Here is a 20,787-nt window from a genome sequence, read left to right on the forward strand (position 1 = left end):
GGATGTGAGCCAGCAGTGTGTGCTTGCAGCCTGGAAAGCCAACTGTATCCTGGGCTGCATCAGGAGAGGGGTGGCCAGCAGGGTAAGGGAGGTGTTTGTCACCCCCTACTTTGCCCATGTGAGGCCCCGTCTGGAGTACTGCATCCAGGTCCGCGGCACCCAACACAAGAAAGATGTGCAGCTAGTGAGGCGGGCTGAGAGGAGGGCCATGAATATGATCAAAGGACTGCAGCACCACTGTTATGAAGAAAAGTGGAGACAGGTGGGCTCATTCAATCTAGAGAAGAGAAGGCTCTGGGGAGACCTCACTGCAGCCAAATACTTGACGGGAGGCTATAAACAGGAAGAGGACTGACTTTTTACACGTCCTACTAGTGGTAGGACAAGAGGGAATGGCTTGAGACTAAAAGAGGGGAGAATTACTTAGATGTTAGGAGGAAATTTTTTACTCAAGAGTATGGTGAAATACTGGGACAGATTGTCTAGAGAAGCTGTGAATACCCCATCCCTGGAAGTGTTCAAAGACAGGTTGGGCAGCGTGATCTAGTTGTTCGCAACACTCCTATGGCCTTACCACCAACATCTGCCTCTGACGCTGTGGGCCAACATCATAAAATAGAAGGCATTATTTTCAGAGCAGCCCTCATAAAAGATACAATATGGTTAATGTATGTAATTGATAAAACTTATTTTATTTTTTTTTAATTGAAGCATGTAAAAAAGCAACAAAACCATAAAACTAGTGCGATATTTGACTTTGTTAAACTAATGAATCAGTCTGGTTTGATGGTGGTGACTGTAATGTGTAGTGAGCTCTCCAGGTGTTCGTCAGAGATTTTTGATGAAATTTTACTCTTCCTGTTCTTCATCCTTGAAAGCAGTTGTTCACATACATACATACTGCCAAAAGTGATAACACGAATAAGATGTGACTGTGAAGTGAGGGATATTTCTCTGGTAAGAGAGGGCTTATAAAAGTCTGATAGAGACATGATCAAATTCTGGATTGCAACTCTATGCATTCCATTTGAAAATCTGCATGTAATGTATTTATGCTGACTGAAAATGGAGTCACAAATAAACCAACAAATTGATTATTTTTTGGCAATTGTGAAACTTGCTCTCAGATTCCAGTTTTTCGCTGTTCGCAGGACTGTTCAGCCAATCTATAAAAATCCATAAATGTTTTTGCCATAACTTGAGCTGGCACTGCACTGCAACCAGTGCTCTGATCTCAGCCCAGGTGGAGTTAATAGCACAACAGTATTTGATTGGTGCTGAGGGGCTGGGCTGGGCTGCTCAGCAAGAAGAGCCACCACCATGATGGTGCAGGGCAGGAGGTAGCTATAGTGTGAACTGTAACTGCAGGCCTGCATATGCCTGCACAAAATTGTGGACATCTGAAGTGTTGAAGTACATGCAAAGCTTTAAAAATTCTGTTTCAACAAATGCCTAAATTGCTACCTGGGTCTTGATTAAAAAAAAAAAAAAAAAAAAAAAAAGACTTTAGCTTGAACTTATTTTCATATCCCTTAACTTTGCAATACATCGTGGTTAGGTACGTGGTTTAGTGGGCAGTATTGGTGGTAGGTGGCCAGTTGGACAAGATGATCTTAGAGGTCTTCTTCAACCTTAATGATTCTATGATTCTATGATCAGTAAAAATTTTATAATTATATGGAGACAATGGTTTAGATATGCTTCATGATAAACTGGCATTTGTCTGAATGTTCTGATTTCTTGAATATGAGCAAATCAATTTTCATTTAATAAGTGATTGCAAAGAGAGACTATTTGAGGAAACAATCCAGAAGATTGTTTTTGCAGTTTCGTGATTCACTTTAAGTAGCACAACACACTGTAAGAAGTGATTCACTAGATATTATATGCTGTGTAGTTGAACTGAAGATGACAAGAGGATACATGATCCATGTGGAAGAAAAAAACAGATTTTATAGTGGAAGTGGGGAAGAAATCTGTAAACCACTCAGCACAGAACTTGAGTATAAAGCTTAAATCATGTTTTTAATGAGAATGTAATGGAATACTATGAAGCTTGGAAATTGATATGTCACATCAACATAAAAAACTTAAAATTATGTTAAAAATATTACACACCCATTTCTTATAGTGAGAATGTTCATCGTGCAAGTTTTAGAACATGAAGCTGTTTAAAATGCTTATCCATTTTTGAACATTTCTTTTTAAAAATATTTCCAAAAATTTCTGTTAAATCACACAAAACAAGCTAGAATTTTTGGACTGAACAAAACAAACAGTGAATACAGAAAATTTAATGGATGTGATAACATAGGGCTCTCAATAATTGGACACATTATTTCCTAAAATCATACTTGAAAATTAATTCAGGTAGTCCCGTCACACTGAAAACTGCTGTTTCAACAAGAAACTGATGGAGGACCTGTGAACAGCACATAATAGCAGTTAACAAGAGTGTATTGATCTAGGTCGAGGTGGCCCAGGAGGTGAGAGATTTGTGAAAGGTCTAATTTTATTTTATTAAGAATGGTTTCAAAAGCATAAAAGATGTTAAGCCCTCAAGTGTTATTGAAAATGTGTGGAAGGCAGCACATAACAGACATTTCTGTTTTTCTATATTCCCGTGCACTACTTTCATTAAGTGTCTGGAACAGAGCTCCAGTCCTTAGTAGCAATATGTCTGCACATAAGTTTTTTACGTTGGGGGCAGACCTAAAAGGATAGCCTTGTCTGTTTTTCAATCTAATTAACTCCTGTCTGTAAGACCTTGTTCTCACTTATTCTTTTTGTTCTCATGCATATATGAGCAAGCTAGGGCACACAGGAAGGCAGTGCAGCTCACAGAGTCGTGATAATGTGAAAGCCCTAGGTTTTGGCTTTTCATGTTTTCATTATAGTCTCATTGCATACCTGAGACCAGAACTGGAAGTGAGCGATATTGTCTGATGCTTGATCCAAATCAAACCAGGCAGTGAAGATGGTCAGTAAAATCAAATAGCAAAGCGTAGGGAAATAGGACCTTTGTCTTTCAAATTACAGTACAGATTCATGGTAGTGCAAACTAATCTAAATTCAGATTGCATCGGTATCATCCTCCCAGCCCATTTTGGCTTGTACATGCCTGACCTCTTTATTTGGGCAAGCAATAAGTGCTTGTGGAAATGACTGGAATGCCCATACAGTAATCAGTTTTTACCCGGTGAGTTTTCAGTGATATCAGCTCCCAAATATGATCCTGCAGATTAACGCAGATACAGAGCAGATTACCCAGAATAACCCAGAGGCAGAAAGTTTCACTTATCATGGCCCAAAAGCTCTGGGGTGCATTCCTTTATTTACACAGCTCCAATGTCTATTGGGCTATCAACAGCTGCTGCATGATATCTAGATTGTTTTTTTTTTCCCACTAATGTTGTTATTCTTCTCCATTCAAATTTAACAAAGAATTCTACAGTTGTCTCTGAGGTGCAAACAAAGCATGTGAAATACATCCCTCATTTGAAATACACTGATATACCCTATTTGAGGGGAAAAGATGCTTGAAAGCCCATGTCCTATACTGTAGGGAATGCTTTCCTGTTCTGAAGTGAGGATTTTAAAGGTAGCCTCTCTACTACTATTCCCCATTTACACTGAGGTATATAAACTCACGCATCACAATTCAAAATTGGAATGCTGTTCATCTCTGAGCAATGTGATGACAGGATGATTTCTGAAGAAATATTTAATTCTACTAATAGACATTGGACAACTTTAGGTACAGTGAAGAAATATGGATTTCACATAAGATTTAAGGGTATTTCCTTACAGAAATAATTTTGGTAGCTGGAAAAGGAGAAAGATGTTGCAATGGGGAGACTCTTCATGGAACACAACTGAGACCTAGCTGGACATGCGATAATACAGCAGAAAACAACTTGCAAAGAGCCAAGGCGTCATATAAATATAGGAGTGTTGAGGCGGGACACACTCTCATCACAGAGTTATTGCCATTGCATATCTAGAGGTTGCCACACTTCTGTGTGAATCCCACATATGTGCAGGACAGGAGCATATTCCAGATGAGGCCTCTTTGCAGTCCTTCTTTAGGAAACTTGGTCAGGAAGCAATTCAAGACTTACATGTCCAGAGAGAAACTTAGAAAAAGGAACCTGACTCTGTGACCTAGTAAGAAGACCTCTGGTAGAGGAGAAAACATTGTCTAATGATCCTACTGCTGTTTTTAATTCACTGAATATGTGTAAGCCCTGAGAGAGGGACACATCTCCCCTGGATATATTTTGGCACTGCATTCATAGCTGTCCTGGTAATTAAAGTATGACTTGACCATTGGTAGCAGATGAGGAGTTCCCTGGTACCCAGGCTTAATTTAGGTGCTGATTCACTCCTCGCAGATACTGTTGGAGCTCAATGTCCTTTCTTCTCAAACCAAGGCATTTCTGAGTATCTCAGAAACTTATGTTCAGGTGTTTATGAATCTTACTGTCTTATTTTGTCTATTTTGTCTCTTTTATTTTAATATGGATACTTTCATTGGAAACTAAAATCTGACTAAATTAAAACTTAAATGGAATTTAAAGAAGGATCTCATAAGGATTGAAAGATAGCATAAAAATCTCTGAGCTAAGATGTAACTGATGATAGCTGCTGTGGAATGTGGGAAACACAGGAAAATCACACAAGAATAACTAAACACCTGTAGACTTATCTGTGTAGAATTATGTAAAACATGAAATTTGTTGAGCTGACCAAAAAGACGACTAAAGGGAGAGCCAGAGATGAAGCCAGTAACAATCTGTAACTAATTCAACATCATAAAAAAATGGAGAGAAAGTGTCTAAATTGGCCTGCAGAGACAAAAGTATGGATAGAGAAAGATTTAGGAAAAAGAAACAACAAACACTTCAGTCTATTAAGCTGTGGAGTATTTTCTCAGAAATGAAACTCTGAACTGTTCACACTAGCCTGAACAAAGACTTAGAAAGGGTCTTGTATTGAAAGGATATGAAATATGTTAACTGATTGGTCTTTACCAGTTCAAGCATTGTATTTTAACATCTTTACAAAAGCCACGGTGAGATAATGCATAAACCACATGAGGGGAAGAGCTGTGATACTCTCAGACTGCTCTGGATCATGCAAGAGATTTAATTTTTCTCAAGGAGATTTCTTGTTTGTTCAGCCAGACAGCACACTGGTTACAGAAACTTGTCATTGAATTGTGCTGCAGAGTGGTATTTCAGTTGCTTTTGTGTGACTGAAAGTGTATTGATAGGTGGTGGGATTTATTTCAGTATTACATCAGTCTTAACCATCTTGTAGCTAGACTTAGGCCTTCAGTAGAATAAATCCACAATTACAATAAATTTGGACATGCAGCAGTGAAAAATGAGAAGAGTCAAGACTTTGAACAGTAAGTTGAGGATATCTATGTGAAATTACAGAAAACAGAATACACATTGATGTGGAAGATGTTTCCTCACAGCAGAATGAACTCCCTTCTTATGGCCTTGAAATCATTAACAATAACAAAATGGCCAACAGTTTGTGTTGAAATAAAGTGAGAATCAGTAAATCTCTGCATAGGCTGGCATCCTTGAGGGCTTTTGTTATCCTGTCTTTTTCCTTTCTATGTTTTTTTTTCTGTTTCTCCATGAAGTATTGAGAATCTCTTGGTGTGTATTTTCTCCTACAGAACATTTTTTATAATTGTTAAAACAATAAAAGAATTATGCACTCTGTGGCAGGAAAATATATATTAAAAAAGTTAAAAATAAATATAAAAGATTGATATTTAGTTCTTGTAACAGTAAAGGTAGTAAAGGCAGTCTACTGAATCCTTTTCTCTTTAGATAGCTCTCATATGAGTTCTATCACCCATTTGAAAGACATGTAGACAAGTGGGATGAGGTTGATTTGTGTTCTTTATGATGTCTAACCACAGGTATATTTTAATGAAATATGGCATTTTACATACTTTTGAGGTAATTTTCTGTGGTATATGTGAAGTGAGTCATACAACTGAAAGTGCATTTAGTAACCTAGGTGATATCTAGGGATGATACTACCTCAGATCAGCAGAGAAGGAATTACTGTATATGAGAACTGTGCAGAGCTGATTTGAGCGAAGAAGGAACACCTTCTGTCTCAAAAATAATTTAGAAGTCTAAAGTGCAACTCTAGCATGGGAAAGAAGTTACAAGCCAAATGTGAGAATTTCTCACTTTGACCACAAGACCTGACATATCGTAGAATCACAGAGTCATAGAATGACTTTAGTTGGAAGGAACCTCAAAGATCATCTAGTTCATCTAGAAGTGCCTGGAGGACTCTGCTGATTACTGCCTTCCACCTGGACATAGAGCCATTGACCATGTCCCTCTGGCTATGACCATCCAACCAATTCCTTATTCACTGAGTAGTACACCTTTCAAATCCATGTATTTCCAATTTAGAAATAAGAACATGATGTGGAACCATATCAAAGGCCTTGCACAAATCCAGATAGATGACATCAGTCACTCTGTCTACTGAAGCTGTCACTGCATCATAGAAGGCCACCAGATTAGTCAGGCATGATCTTCCCTTGGTGAAGCTGTGCTGGCTGTCTTGGATCACCTTCTCATCTTGCATGTGCCTTAACATATCTTCCAGGAAGATCGGTTACGTTATCTTCCCAGGCACAAAAATGGGAGTGATGTTTCCCTTTTTCCAGTCACTGTGGACTTCAAATATGATGAAGAGTTGCTTGGCAACCACATATCAGCCAATTCCTTCAGGACCCTGAGATGTATGTCATCCAGACTTGTACACATTTAATTTCAGCATGTGGTCTTGAACTTGCTCTTTGCTTACAGCAGGAGGGATTTGCTGCCCCAGCCCCTCCCTAGAGTTTCAGGGAGAGAGATGTAGGAAGCCTTTCCATGTCTGTTGAAGCAGTTCTCCCTTCTCATTTATCAGAGAGGTACACTCTCCCTGATCTGTCTTTTCTTACCAATGTACCTGTAGAATCCCTTCTTGTTATTTTTGAATCCTTTCTTGTTATTTTTTACATCCCTCATCAATTCCATTTGTGCCTTGGCTTCAGCTCTATCTGGGGCTTGGAGTAGGACTCCAATTACATGGTCAGATTTCTTTCTGAGAATTGTGAATTTTGAATTGAACTCATTGTTAGGCACAGTGTATCTGAGCCAAGGACATGAGCAAATATGCCCAGCTTTGCTATCCAGAGAAGTAAATGCCTATTTAGATATACATCAGGACATTGAATTTTCTGTCTCTACTGGCTACGTACCTAGATTAGGTATCTTCTGAAGACAATGGAATTCATTTGGTCTGTTCAGTTATCGAATCAATGTCAATTCTAAAAAGCATACATGTATCGGGGAGTTATTTCCATATCTTCTATTTTTTCCCTACAAGGGTAGGTCAACTATGGGACTTGGGCAGCCTATCCTGTCTGTTCTGCATGATATGCCATGTTTTGCTGCAAAGTAGCTTAGCTTTTGGAAGAGGAGTCCAAAACAGTCTCATTCAGGACACGTGCTAGGTGATTGTGGTATTTCCCTGAATTTCCCGGTGTTTCAATACTCTTTGCACTAACGAGGCCTAGATACACCCTGGATGAATAGTCTAACTTTTAGACTAAGATGTGGAAGATGGATGGCCCTGCTGGCATCATGAATAGCTAAGGTACAGCCTATGCCTTTCTGAGCTTTTAAGACATTTAGCCAAGCTTCATATTCTTGTTTGCCTGAAGAAAAAGAAATTGGAGTCATTAGTGAATTTGAACCCAGGATGCTGCAGGCAATCAAATTGGATATTTTGAAAAGATTTTTCACTGAGAGGGTGGTAAGACACTGGAACAGGCTTTCCAGGGCAGTGGTCACAGTATGAAGTAAGCCTGCAAGACTTAAGAAGCGTTTGGACAATGCTCCCAAAAAAAGGGTTTGAATTTTTGGTGGTCCTATGTAGAGCCAGGAGTTGGACTTGATGATCCTGTGGGTTTCTTCCAACTTAGGATACTCTATGTTTCAATGATTTGGTCTAGAGTATCAGACTTATCTCTATAGAGCTGTAGTATGAGTGCTCAGCGTCACATGGAGGAGTGACGCTCCTCCAAAATGCATTTGAGGGAGGCAGATTCCAAGCATTTGTTTCCTCAATTTAGTCACATTTTATGTCTTTATTTTGAAGTCAAATTATGCCCTTGTGCTCTCAGACCAAGAAAAATATTGATCCGAATGAGAATAGTATTCTTTTCACCTCCATTTCATTTGTTTTTTTGGCAGGAAGATTAAGGGTGTACTTGCATTTTGAAGGTATGGAAGTCATCCTGTTTTCTCTGAAGGCTGTTACATTAAACACAATTTATTTCATCTGTTTTTCCTTTACAAACTGTTGTCTTCTCTTTCTTCTCATTCCCTATGTAACTAACTACTGAAACCAATGGAATTACAGCGTGAATGAGTTTGTGTGTGCATATAATAAAGCTAGTTAATAGATACTCGAATTGCAGTGTACGTTATTTGTTGAACGGCTGTGTTTCTGTCACAGAAGTAAGTCAAGCCACAAGTACTTTCATAGCCTATTGTTCAGCTATTCTGCTCTAGGGAGTATGAAAATGTGCCTACCTGTGTTACTGAAATTGCCACAGTGTTCTGACGGATTGTTATTTGAGTATTATGAAGTCAATATGTACACTTGGTAATGCAGAATACCACTCCCACTTCACTCTATATAAATAATATCTTATTTTTCATTTAAAAAATCAAAAGAAAGCTGGGCCAGATCTTCTTCTTACTGTGCATTTTGTACCAAGTATTTATTTGTTTTTGATTGAACAAATAAATTCAGAATCTAACTCTAATAAATGTTGTCTCTTTAACAGTGAATTTGAAGGAAATAAAGGGAACTGACAAAACCACATTCTCTGCAATATAGTCATTTTAATGAAAGCTAGGAATGCAGAGTTTTTAATGCATATATATTTTAAATGTGTCAAATTAATGAACTTCAAAATGAAACAAAAATTTTTGAAGCATCTCCCAAAGTGTTTCAGAAGTTGCTGACAAGAGAGTTTATACATGAGTGTTTTTCCTACTGGTAGGTACAGCGTTAAGCATATTTGTCAGCTCTTAATAAAATTATTGAAATACCAGGAATTTGCATAGAAATAACACAAGTTTTTAAAAGGTAAAGAAACAAACAAAAAAAAAGACATGCACAAAACCTCTACCACGTAAATGTTTGTATTCATACAAACAATTCTGCCATGAAAGCAAGCATTGCATAAAAATTTGGCACCATAGCTTGTAAGTATTATAGCTAGGTCGTAAAAAGTGAAATATCTGCACATCAGGTCTTATATCACTTTTCAAGGAAATCTTCATTACAGTGTTATAAAGCTTGACCAAAATCACATAATCTGAAAGAAAAATAAAACACTAATTTGTAGTTACCAGATGTGAAAAATAATCTGATACGCAATATTTGTTACATTACAACTTAAAATGTGCAGTGTTTTAGTAATAACGTTGTCCTGTGAACAGTGGAACTAATAAGCTAGTAGTTTATTCTGTGCAATTTTGATCGGTTTTCCTTCTTGTCACCCTGTAGTCCAAGACCTCCAGCTCTTCTCAGAACTGCAAATGCATCTAGAACCTTTCTTTGTCCCCTGCTTCCTCACGCTACCATATCCTGTGCTCCTTCCTACCTACAAAATACCATGGATAAATTATCAATCATTTTTGACCAGCTGGCAGTACAAGCAGACTGTTTGTGCTGCCTGACCCTGCAGCTGCAAGGTTTCCCATCAGTAGGTTCATTAATAAGCATTAATTTGTCATTTACAATATTTTTATGCTTCCCTATTGCCACACTTTTGAATATTCAGGATCTTAATATTTTTGATATGTTTATCAAATGTAGTTGAAAGTGGTCTACAGGCTCAAAAGCTGATAATTTGAAAAAAGTCTATAAAACCTCATAATGTGAAACCAGGTTAGGAGTGTTAAGTAATAAAGTTAGTGTGTGTTATTGAGGATTTGTTTTCAGAATGATTTTTATTGATTGATTTTACAAATGTCACATTTTCAAAGTTAAAAGTTGTCATAACTTTGCCAACAAAATGATGCACAGAAAAGGTATAATGAATATCACAAGATTTTTATTAAAAAGCCTTTTTTTTTTTTTTTTTTTTTAGTGAAACCTTATTCCAGGCACCAAAATCATATGTATGTTGTGAAATTTTTGCTAGCATCAGTAAGAATGAAGATGTATAGCACTGTATTGACTACACCATCAAATGTGAATTCTTGGTAAAAGTTCTAAGTTGTTAGCATGCTAGACTACTAAAATTACAGTGAATTCTCTGTACATTAGTTGAAGAATAGTACATTAGTTTAAGAATAGCCCCCAGGTTCCATATTCAGAGAGGAGAATGTTCCCAAATAAACCTTCTCATAAGATAAGATTTCCTTTTTAATGTTTAGTTCCTAATTACAAATGCAGAGGTAGGCAATTATAACATCACAAATATATACCTTTGGATTTAACTCTATACCTATAGGCAGGAGGGCTTCTTTTGTTAGACCCGAGAGGCTCATTTAGCCAGCTTGTGCTCCTTCACAGCTGGATCTGGCCTACACTGTGATCCATCCTTAAAGGACTTGACCTTAATGTACCACCCACAGTGCCCATCTCATCCAGGACAGCCAGCAAGTGAAGCAGAAATGAAGCAAAGCATAGACTTCAAATGACTTTTTAGCAGTGTGGAAGCAGTTTCCAAACACATCATATGGGAATGAGATGGCAGTGTAGCAAGTACTCAGTCCCTCTGTACCCAGCACTGATGAGGTTGCAACTTGAGTACTATGTTCACTTTTGGGCCCCTCACTACAAGAAAGACATTGAGGTGCTAGAGTATGTCCCAGAGAAGGGCAGTGAAGCTGGTGAAGGGTCTGGAACACGTCTTATGGTAGCAGCTGAGGGAACTGGGATGATTCAGTCTGGAGAAAGGAGGCTCAGGGGTGACCTTGTCGCTCTCTACAACTACGTGACAGGAGGCTGAAGCGAGATAGGGGTTGGCCTCTTCTCCCAGGTTACTAGTGATAGGACAAGAGGTAATGGCCTTAAGTTAAACCAGGGGAGGTTCAGGTTGGGTACTGGGAATAATTTCTTCTCAGAAAATGTGGTGAGACATTAGAACAGGCTTGCCCAGGGAGGTGGTTGAGTCTGTCCCTGTAGGTTCTCAGGAGGAGAGTAGATGTTGCACTGAGTGACGTGATCTAGAGCTGTCACAGGCAGCAGTTTATGGTTGGACTAGATGATCTTATTGATCCTTGCAACTGTCAACGGTTTACGGGCAGGTTTGTCCTGGTTCCGTGACTATTGGGGCGGAGGATCCACGGGCCCACACCCTGGGAAAGGGAAAAGGGAAAAAGGGTAGGGAAATGGGCCTAAAAACAAAACAGCAGCAACGATCTGAGGAGAAACAAACTAATACAATATGCAAAATAACACACTATAATATATTTACAATTTGAGCTAATAAATCCAATACAATGAGAGAGAGTGTCCAAAATTAAGGTAGGCCTTACTCTCATACTGACAGTGAGATGGCTGGGGAGCGAGATGCTGCCGGGAAGAGAAACGGGGAGAGAAGATGGAAGGTCTCGTGATATACAAATAGTTTTATCTTTCCCTCTGAGCAGAAAATGGTAACAGAGCAGCAAAGTCCCCTGGGAAATGTAGTTCTTCTTCTCTTCTGAGAACCAGGTACCCGGAACTATCGACGATCCACGGAACTGAAGCATTAACTCTTTAACTGCCAATGCACTACATGATGTTATGATGTGGAATACAGATAACTAAAAATCGTAAAACCATGACACCAACCTAAATGATTCTATAATTCAAGTACTAACAAATATTTTCTTTTTGTTTTTGCCTTTTCCATGGGAGGAGGACTGCTAATCCCCTTGTCTTAATTTATTTGATCCTGTCGATGGTGTTTCCTTTGAGTCTTACTAGATATGGAAGAGCAAGATTTACTGAGCTAGCTTCAGTAATATTCTTCTTATCAGCAGAGTACGGATGTTTCTTCACAGTGCCCTATTCTATACAAGCTGTACTATATGTAAACAAAATCTAGAGTTTTCAGTAAATTTCAGTAAGAGTTGGTACTCTTTGATGTTCTTTTCATTCTGTTACTTCTTTTTCTGTATATAATTTCCAGCTGTTTGTTGTTTTTTTTTTCCCTTAGCATGTGTACAAAAAAGTCTCTTGTTGATGAGTAATTAAACACTTTAGAAGAACTTTAACCTTTGCTGTAAATGAAAAACATCCACAAAAATAAGTTCATTAAAGCCCAGATTTTGAGATAGAGATGATATTGCTCACAAATTATTTCCAAGTGGGTGGTTCTGAAGTGTCTTAATATAAAATGGGGAAAAGGAAAAAATATTACTGTGATTCTGTGATTTCTGGAACAAACTCCTTTAAACTAGTATTCCATCAGGAGCTAATCAAGAGAAAAAGAAAGAATAAGATAAATACAGCAAAGATCATTAACAAATAATCAAAATGGGGATAATGTCTCTGATTTTAGTGTTTGTGGTATATATTTCAGTAAAATATTTTTATCGAGCCATCTTTCATGCCTACAGAAATATTCACATAGTTCTTACCTTACTATTAAGTGATATAATGTCCAGCTCCTGGCCCTTAGAGAGGACTCCATGGTGCAGGTCACAGGAACAGAAACTGAACTGGGGGTTTGGAAAGGGGCAAAAAATGCTATTGCCTCAACATACATGCCAGTGCCCCCTTAGAAGTTTATTGGAAAAGTCTTATTGATAGTTTCCTGAAAAATCTTATATTGCTTTGCTGTTTTCTCACTCAAATGTAAATCTTTCAGCATCATCTGCCAGCTGTAGTTTTCATCTTTCAGACAGGTTTCATGTAAAATTTTTATTGGCCTCCAGACGGGCATCTAGCGTTGCTTTCAGTGATGGACTTGATGTGAATCACTCTTGCTGCTTTATCATGAACAGCATCTTAAAACATGTGTAATCTCATTAACACTCTGAGTCCTCTGAAGATAGAACAGCTATGATAAGGGCTAATCACAGAGCTTTCATCTACAGTGAGTGGCTACTCATTCGGTCATTTTAATTAGTAACTCCTAAAGGGCAAGGAGCCAGTGGGCTCCCCAGTCTGCAGAACTGCCACTCTGTCAGCATTCTGCCTCCTGCAGAGCTTGTGCAAGCTGACTTACTTGGCTAGGTCACAGTACAGGTTTAGTCTTTCTGGAGGGAATGATCTATCTTTTATAGTCCCGTGAAAACAAAATCCCTCTCAAATTAGGATAAACGCAAAGAATGCAGGAAGCACAAGGAATACAAAGCTGATTCGAGAAGTCCAGAAGCTATAGTTACATTCATAAAGAAGGTATATTGTTACTTTATTTGCTCTGTGTATTTCCCTCATGATAAATTCAAGTGAAGATATCATCCTATTGCCTAGTGATGGAGAGTAGCCTGCTGTTAACAGTGGAGGTTGTACTGCTGTTAGCATTTTTATATGAAAGAGTTCAAAGCAACACACAACAAAGAAACCACCACTACCATTTTAAAAGTGCTTGTAAAAATAACAGGGAAGAATGTATCTTGCACGTTGTTGATAACATATATTGTAGTAAATGCAAAAGTTATAGGACTATGTCTCATTAATTTATGTGAGGAATGATATTCCAGTTAAATGGGTGGGAGCGTTTCCCTGTGAGCCCAAAATCTTCCGATCCGGGTGAGCGCTGTATTTTCTTTCCACCTTTTTGTAATGCTATTTCCATTGCGTTAGCCCTTCTGATTGCTACATTCATACACTTCATTTTTGTGCTTGGAAGAGTACATGATGTGGTTGAAATATGATTTTTAAACTTGTCAGCTGAAGAGAAAGTCCTGAGATATAAAAGGGTAAGAGGTCACGAAGAACTTGTGTTTGGCCTTTTGTTGTTGATGTTCAGAAGAAACAGGTGCACTGTAATAGTCTGGATTTCAAACTCATCAGAGGATTAGAAAGCCATCATACTTTGTAAATAACCATATTTTATGCTGTTCTTCATCTGGGAAATGTTTTCTCTCATAGCGTATATGCATATGGGAGGTTTGCAGCTGGATGCAGAGGAGAAGATGTAGCTGGGACAAGGTGACAGGGATGGAGATAGCGACAGAGGAAGGAGCACACTGGGATGTTTTCAGCTAAGTGGAAGAGGAAAGTGAATGGGTAGAATAACAAACAGAAAGGTCAGTATCTGCTCAACACTCAGTCCGTGGCTGTCACTGCAACATGGACGTTCAGCAGCGCAGTTGAATGTGGTGTAGGACCAAATGTCTCTGGTCTTCTTGTTTTCAGAACTGATTTTCAAGTGTTAGGAGATGAAGATCTTAGCTATTTAGTTGTAGAATCCTAAGTCCAAGTGATCATTTTTGATCCACTCTTGTTTTCCGGAAGCTTGCAAATACAGAACTTTTTGCATTCATTTCCTGACAGCATTTCTGAAGTATAAGTAAGAATTTCCTGAACCTTTATTTCTGAAGCAGAAGGATACCCAGGGCAAAGGATGTGGAAAAGGGAAAACAACAGAAAGACAAAAAAAAAAACTTAGAGGTGATAGGATGCTGGCACGGTAGGTCTCTGTAAATAATGAACTGCACATTAAGACGTTGTGAACAGTTATTTGTTTATAGGCCTTCACAGAGCAGTCTGATTTTTAAAGGCTTAGTATTTTGCTGGATGAATCTCTACAGACCTGAAGAATATCTGAATTGTTTGATTAAAAATCTTCAGATAGGCGTACTCTAATTTAAAAACACAAATCTGTTACTGTTTAGGTATGTTGTACACTCAACTCTCAATAGTGCAATACTACAGGTGCTTTTCTAGCCTAAGCAAAGACTTCAGTATTTGATTTATTCATACAAATGGACATTGAGTAAAACCATTCAACTGAAGCAAAAATCTGACAGTTGTATAGTTGGCAGGGCTTTCATTGTTAGTCCCTGAATGAACTAAAATGGATGATACTTATCATACCTTTCTGTAAGCATACTTTGAATGTAATTGTAATAAAATTGCATTTTATGCCAACAGTTAGCAACCTTCTAAATAAATGTAAATTCTTGGCAGGCTTTTATTATTTTCTTATTTAGATTTGAAAACCATTTTCCCAGTTAAAAAAAATAACAAGAACAGCAGTGAATGTGCATTTAAGTAAACTAAGATTTAATATGGGACACTGATAACAGCAATGGCTTCAGAACCTTCTGTATGTCAGTGTTAATAACTGTATGTTTTCCCCAGCCTTATTATTTTGTTTCTTGTTTAAATTTCCACCATGCAGTTAGGATGATGGGAATTGGGAAATGTGAAAAATGCTGAGGGAGGCAATGCTGTTGTCTAGGTTATTTATCTTGGGGCCTTCCAGACCTCTGAATTACTGTCTGATGGAGGGAATTTCTTGTTCTAGGTCTTGGACTAACAAATAACTTGAACTATTCAGCATCACAGTTTCATCTTCTCCCTTTTAATATTCTATGCTAACTCAGTAATTGCACTCATTGGCTTCCTGTTAAATGAGAGAAGAAATATACTGTTTTATTTATTGCAGTAAATGAAGAAAAAAAAAAAAAGGCTGTTTTCAGCTGTGTAGTGTGAAAGATGTTGGGGGATTTTTTTTTCACACACAGATGTTAACAGATTATGCCATGTAAATTGAGTATGTTAATGAAGTTCCAAAATGTTCTAATCAGTGCTTATTCTGTCATATTTTATTTATATTTGTTTTTCAAAATGTATGTGCGTGTGATACAGGAAACTTGAAAATCATAATAAAGCAGCCAGATTGAAATATAGGTTTCAAGCTAACTACAGAGATGTGTCTTAATTAAAATAGTTGTTAAATATGCATTATGAATACTCAGAGGAGACCTAACTTGTTTAGCAAAATAATGTTTTAAAATATTTCTTCTTGTATTATATCTGAAGTCCTTTTCAGCATAAACTGGACAACGTGATTATGATTCAGGAAAAAAAGTTGATATACTTTAAAAATATATAAGAATTAGTATTTAAAATTTATATTTAAACTTCTAAGATGAGCTATTGGAAAGTTCTTCCAATTTCTTGCAGGTTGTGAACATAAAGCCGTATGGATGTACTGTAAAGAATATGGATGATAACCATGAGGTTGCAACCTTAAATTTTAACACTGTTTTCCATTACTTTCCAGATTGTGACAACCAGAAAAAATAGTCCATGTTTTCTGGAAGTTAGGTGGAATTTAGTTTAGGCAAAACAGATCATAGAGAACCTTAGCCAGAAGAAAAACATGATTCTTCCCAGACCTCATACTTCCCCATATGTCATTATCAGAATACACACAGTGGTATTTAATATCACAGGGAAATTTGAGATCAAACTGAGAAACGATAAAGAGTATAAGTGGTTGCAGATCTAGGTAGAACTGGCTATTAGATGATGTAGAAATGCTGACTTGACATAAAGTAAATACGACTTTAGGCATAATTTAATTTAGCCTACTGTTAATGTGATTAGAGTGATTTCTAGAAAGATAAAGAATGCAGTCTGTGTTCTGAATATTACCATACAACCATACCTTTGGATCTTTCCTATAGTCCTTGTACCACAGTAAGCTCAAGTGAGACAGCTTTCATATACTTCTGAACTTGCTGGTAAGTTATTTATGTCATCCTGATATCACTAAAGACTGCAGATTCATGTACGTAGCTCTCACACGGAAGTACAGGGTATATTTTTGGTGACATATGAAAGGCAAAAAGACAGAATGTCTTGCGTTTTATTTAATAGGCTATACTTTGCTGAATAGCTTGAATAGTATCCTTCTCTGCGTGGGGGGAAAAAAAATTCAGTTTGCTTCCTCACATATACTGTTTTTTAGTTGGTGGGGGTTGGATTTTGTTGTTTGTTTTGTTATCTGTATCAACTATTTGTTTTAATGAGTTTCTTGAGGATTGTCTGCATAGCTGTCACTGATATATATATTTAATGTACAAAATAATTAGGTAAGTGATGGTGTACTGGATTTGTTCAGGTCAGTGAGCGATAACACGATTTATGGTGCAGACCCTACAGACATATATTATAGAGTCTGCATGTTAAGCTGAGCTCCCACTGAAATCAGTGGAAGGATTTCCTTCCCTTCACCTCAGTGAAGTCAGAATTCCATCTCAGTTTGAGGAGCTGCACAATCTAAATTGAGCTGTGCGTCATTTGCCTCTGTGAGGTAACTAGAAATGTGATATTAATAGGAAAAGTGATTTTGCCATAATAAAACCCTGCTAATGTACATAATCTTCAGTGCCTCCTGTTCTTGAGTCATTCTGTATAGAGATTGGAATAAGCCAAGTTAAATGTATTTATCCTCTACTTGGATCTCTCAGAAAAGAAGAAAAAGCAACTTCTGACTTTTAGTCAAATGAGGCACTATTGCAGCTGAACACAGTAGGAAAAAAAAAAAGAGGAAAAAAAGACATGTCAACACAAGTATTTAAGAACAACTAGTTGGGAGATGGAGTTGCTGAAACCTGAAAGTGCTTCTAGACAATGGAGTAAAGCAGGAACTGGCAGAATTGAACAACCTATTTAAAAGTCCAGTTGTATATTAAAAGACTTAAAGTTTTTCTTCTGTGAGTTTGATTGAAAAGTTATAGACATTTCTGGGTTTCTTGTGCTAACACTGCAGACACTTGCACAGCAGATAATCTGTGCAGATAGTGACTTTGACATTTCACTGGTAATATTTGTGCAAGGATGAACTGTTCTGGAACAATTTCTCAAGTGAATGAGAAACATAGAATTTTCTCTGAAGATCAATCAGGCCATTTTGTTTCTACTGTTTTCTATCAAGCAAAAGCAGTTTTGCAATCAACTAATAAAGAACACCACTTTATTTTGAATTTTTGTTTATTCTCCTTGGTTTTCTTTTTTGCCAGTCTGCACTTCTTGTTTTCATTAAAAGGCAGTTTTGGAGTTTTTAATTTGATAATTATCATTCTAATCACACATGGACAAAAGAGATTTTTTAAGTACCTTTAATAAGGTTTTTCCTTTCTGGTGTTTTGTTTTGTTTGTGTTCTGTGTACCAAACAGATTCCCATCCCATATTGCTTACTAATATACTACTACTCCACCATTGTCTTCTGTATAAGAGGAAATGAAAAATCACACTTCACATTGAGGAGAAGTGGTTTAAAAAACATTTCAGAGAGAAAATGAATATCTTAGAACATCTCATCTATTGGCATAAGAGAAGCACAAACTATTTGCTGGATATCATCACCTTTTAAGATGTGTTTGAGAACTTATTCCCTAAGAAAGAATAGCAACATCTAGAGATTTCACCCATGATTTTGTTTTTTTGGAAATACAAGTTGATTTTTTTCACATTAACATGTAAGTATTGACGTACTCAGGCACTTACTCGAGTCAGTATAAACCTGCAGTTTTGGTAGGACCTAGATTTATTTGCAATCTTTTATTACTCTTCTGCTTGACAACACAATTGTACCAACATCAGAACCTAAGTTAGAGAATGCTTTCCATACTATTGTTTAACAAAAGGTATCCATGTCCCACAGAGTTAAAAGTTTAAAAAATAGGAGTACACAGAGTGAACAGAATACAGTTATGCAATAAAATTAAGACTATACCTAAGTGGTAAGGAAAGAAAACTCCAGTTAAGAAAATATACTTTTTGTCTTACTATTAACAAGGTCCTTACACATCATTGGGATTAAGTGAACTTGATAGGGGTTTTGATAACTACTTTCTGGCAAACAGACAAATTATTTTATCTTGGTTTCCCAAGGTCCAGTTGATTTGCTTTCATTTCCTATTGCCAGTAGTCTTTGGTACGTACCTACTATGTTTTACTGTTCTATTTGCCAGCTCACTCCTCCACTGAAAAGAGAAATCAAGTAGAGAAGTCTGCAAAATGTAAATTGCATCTTGTACCTGAGAACAAAAATTTTGAGTGTTTGAATTCAGCAAATCTAATTTTGAAGCTTCAAAACTTATTTTCCTCATAAAGGGACTGATTTTACACAGTAATCATGTAGATAATTCATTTTCTAATACAATTTGGGTACCACTTACGTTCTTTCCAAACATGAGACTGGATTTTTGCTGCACATTTTGAACTTGACTGAGGTATCACAATTGCGGAGACATTGCAAGTGCTTAGTGTACTGTATCTTATTACTGAGGGGCGAAGAATTTGGGGAATTGATCACTTTTCTTCTTTCCCCTTTGTGGCTCAGCTTTTGGCAGGTCATCTTGCTGTGTACAGGGGCCGATTGATCTCTCACTGCGTGGAAGTGGCAGGTGCTTGTTAGGCCCCCAGTGGGATTTGCTTCAGTCTGCAATGATTTCTCTTTCTTCTCACAGTATTGTTAATAGGCTCTATCTTTTGGTTCCTCAACCTTTTACCAGCAAACAAAATTGAACTTGTTTATATAGCCAGCATCTGTGTTTTAATTAGTGTGCTTTAGTGCATGATCACAGACACCTGGAGTTTGAAAGTGACTTGCCAAAGGATAGATTTTTGTGGTTCAAGTGATCTGTGGTCCACATCCTACTACATTTAAGCAAAAATAAAGCCTGAATAAACGGTGTCATCTGAAAAATATACCTCATGTATGACAACTCAAAATATTGTTTTCCCAAAGGATAGTATTACAATGGACACTTTTTTAGATCTGTGGACTCATGAATAAACAAACAGTTCTCCATAAAAAACAAATGACTCTTCTTTTGTGAAGTTTCGTAAAAAATATGTTTAAATCATATATCTTTAAAAAAAAAAAAAGTGTTTTACAATGCTTATCTTATACCAGAAGTACCAGTTACTGGGTGTCTGTAAATCTGTGGATTATTTCTTTGGAAAATACCATGTTATTAAAAATATGCAAGATTTTAGGAAAAGCTACAAAAAATATTTTGAAACATTGAAGGGTAAGAGTTCAAAATAATACTAGATAGATGCTTCTAATTTTTTGAATTTTTTTATTAGTATCCTGATGTTTTTAAATTAAGCACAACTTCCAAACTGGTGGTTATCTGCATTTTGTTTGAATCAGGAAATCCTTTGCATTCACAGAGGAAATGTGAATTTTTGTGACCTTCGTGGTCTTCTTGTGTAATATAGGCTAGATGGAAACATAGTTTTTATTTAAAACACATTATAAACCTTTTGGCTTCTACTTAAAAACTGGTAAGAGAAACATTTTCTTTTGTAAAATTAAAAATTGTAGTATGATTTTTGGTAAAGAAGAATGTGAGGGAATAATTAGGAATTAGATGGTGGCTGCTAGTAATTCCTCTATTTTTTTGTTGTTGTTGTTATTGATTAACATAAAAGGTTAGTGAGGCATTTTGTAGCAAGGAACAAGATTCTGGTATGAAAATTCTAGGCTTATCTGTTATTTTTGATTTCAAGAACAGATTTGTCAGCCTTTACATTAAAACTGATAAAATAGTTAAGTTCTGCTCTTGGAGTATCTCATGCCTTCAGCATAATTTTACACTTTAACATACAGTACTTTTCTTTTGTGGAAAACACTAGAACAGCACATAGGCTATTTGTCCCTAAGAGAGATTTTCTGTGTGCTTTAGATGTTGCAGTACCGAACTAAAGCTGGGAAAAAACATATATGAAGTCTATAAGGACTGCTGATATGCCTACAC

The 20,787-nt window shown here is 37.0% G+C and overlaps 1 protein-coding gene across 5 annotated transcripts in view; it reads left to right on the top strand.

Moving 5' to 3' along the window:
• Positions 1-20,787, top strand: part of FAM19A5 (family with sequence similarity 19 member A5, C-C motif chemokine like) — a 416,638-nt gene that overhangs the window by 345,604 nt on the left and 50,247 nt on the right. Inside the window, exon 5 of one of the 5 annotated variants that reach the window (XM_021384678.1) lies at positions 8,292-8,614. The exons of the other annotated variants lie outside the window; for them this stretch is intronic. The gene's annotated coding sequence lies outside the window, so the exon portion shown is untranslated. Of the gene's footprint in view, positions 1-8,291; positions 8,615-20,787 lie in introns of those variants that run through there. 5 annotated transcript variants of the gene reach the window in all.

Source organism: Numida meleagris, chromosome 1, assembly GCF_002078875.1.
Source record: "Numida meleagris isolate 19003 breed g44 Domestic line chromosome 1, NumMel1.0, whole genome shotgun sequence".
In the NCBI taxonomy this organism is placed as follows: Eukaryota; Metazoa; Chordata; class Aves; order Galliformes; family Numididae; genus Numida; species Numida meleagris.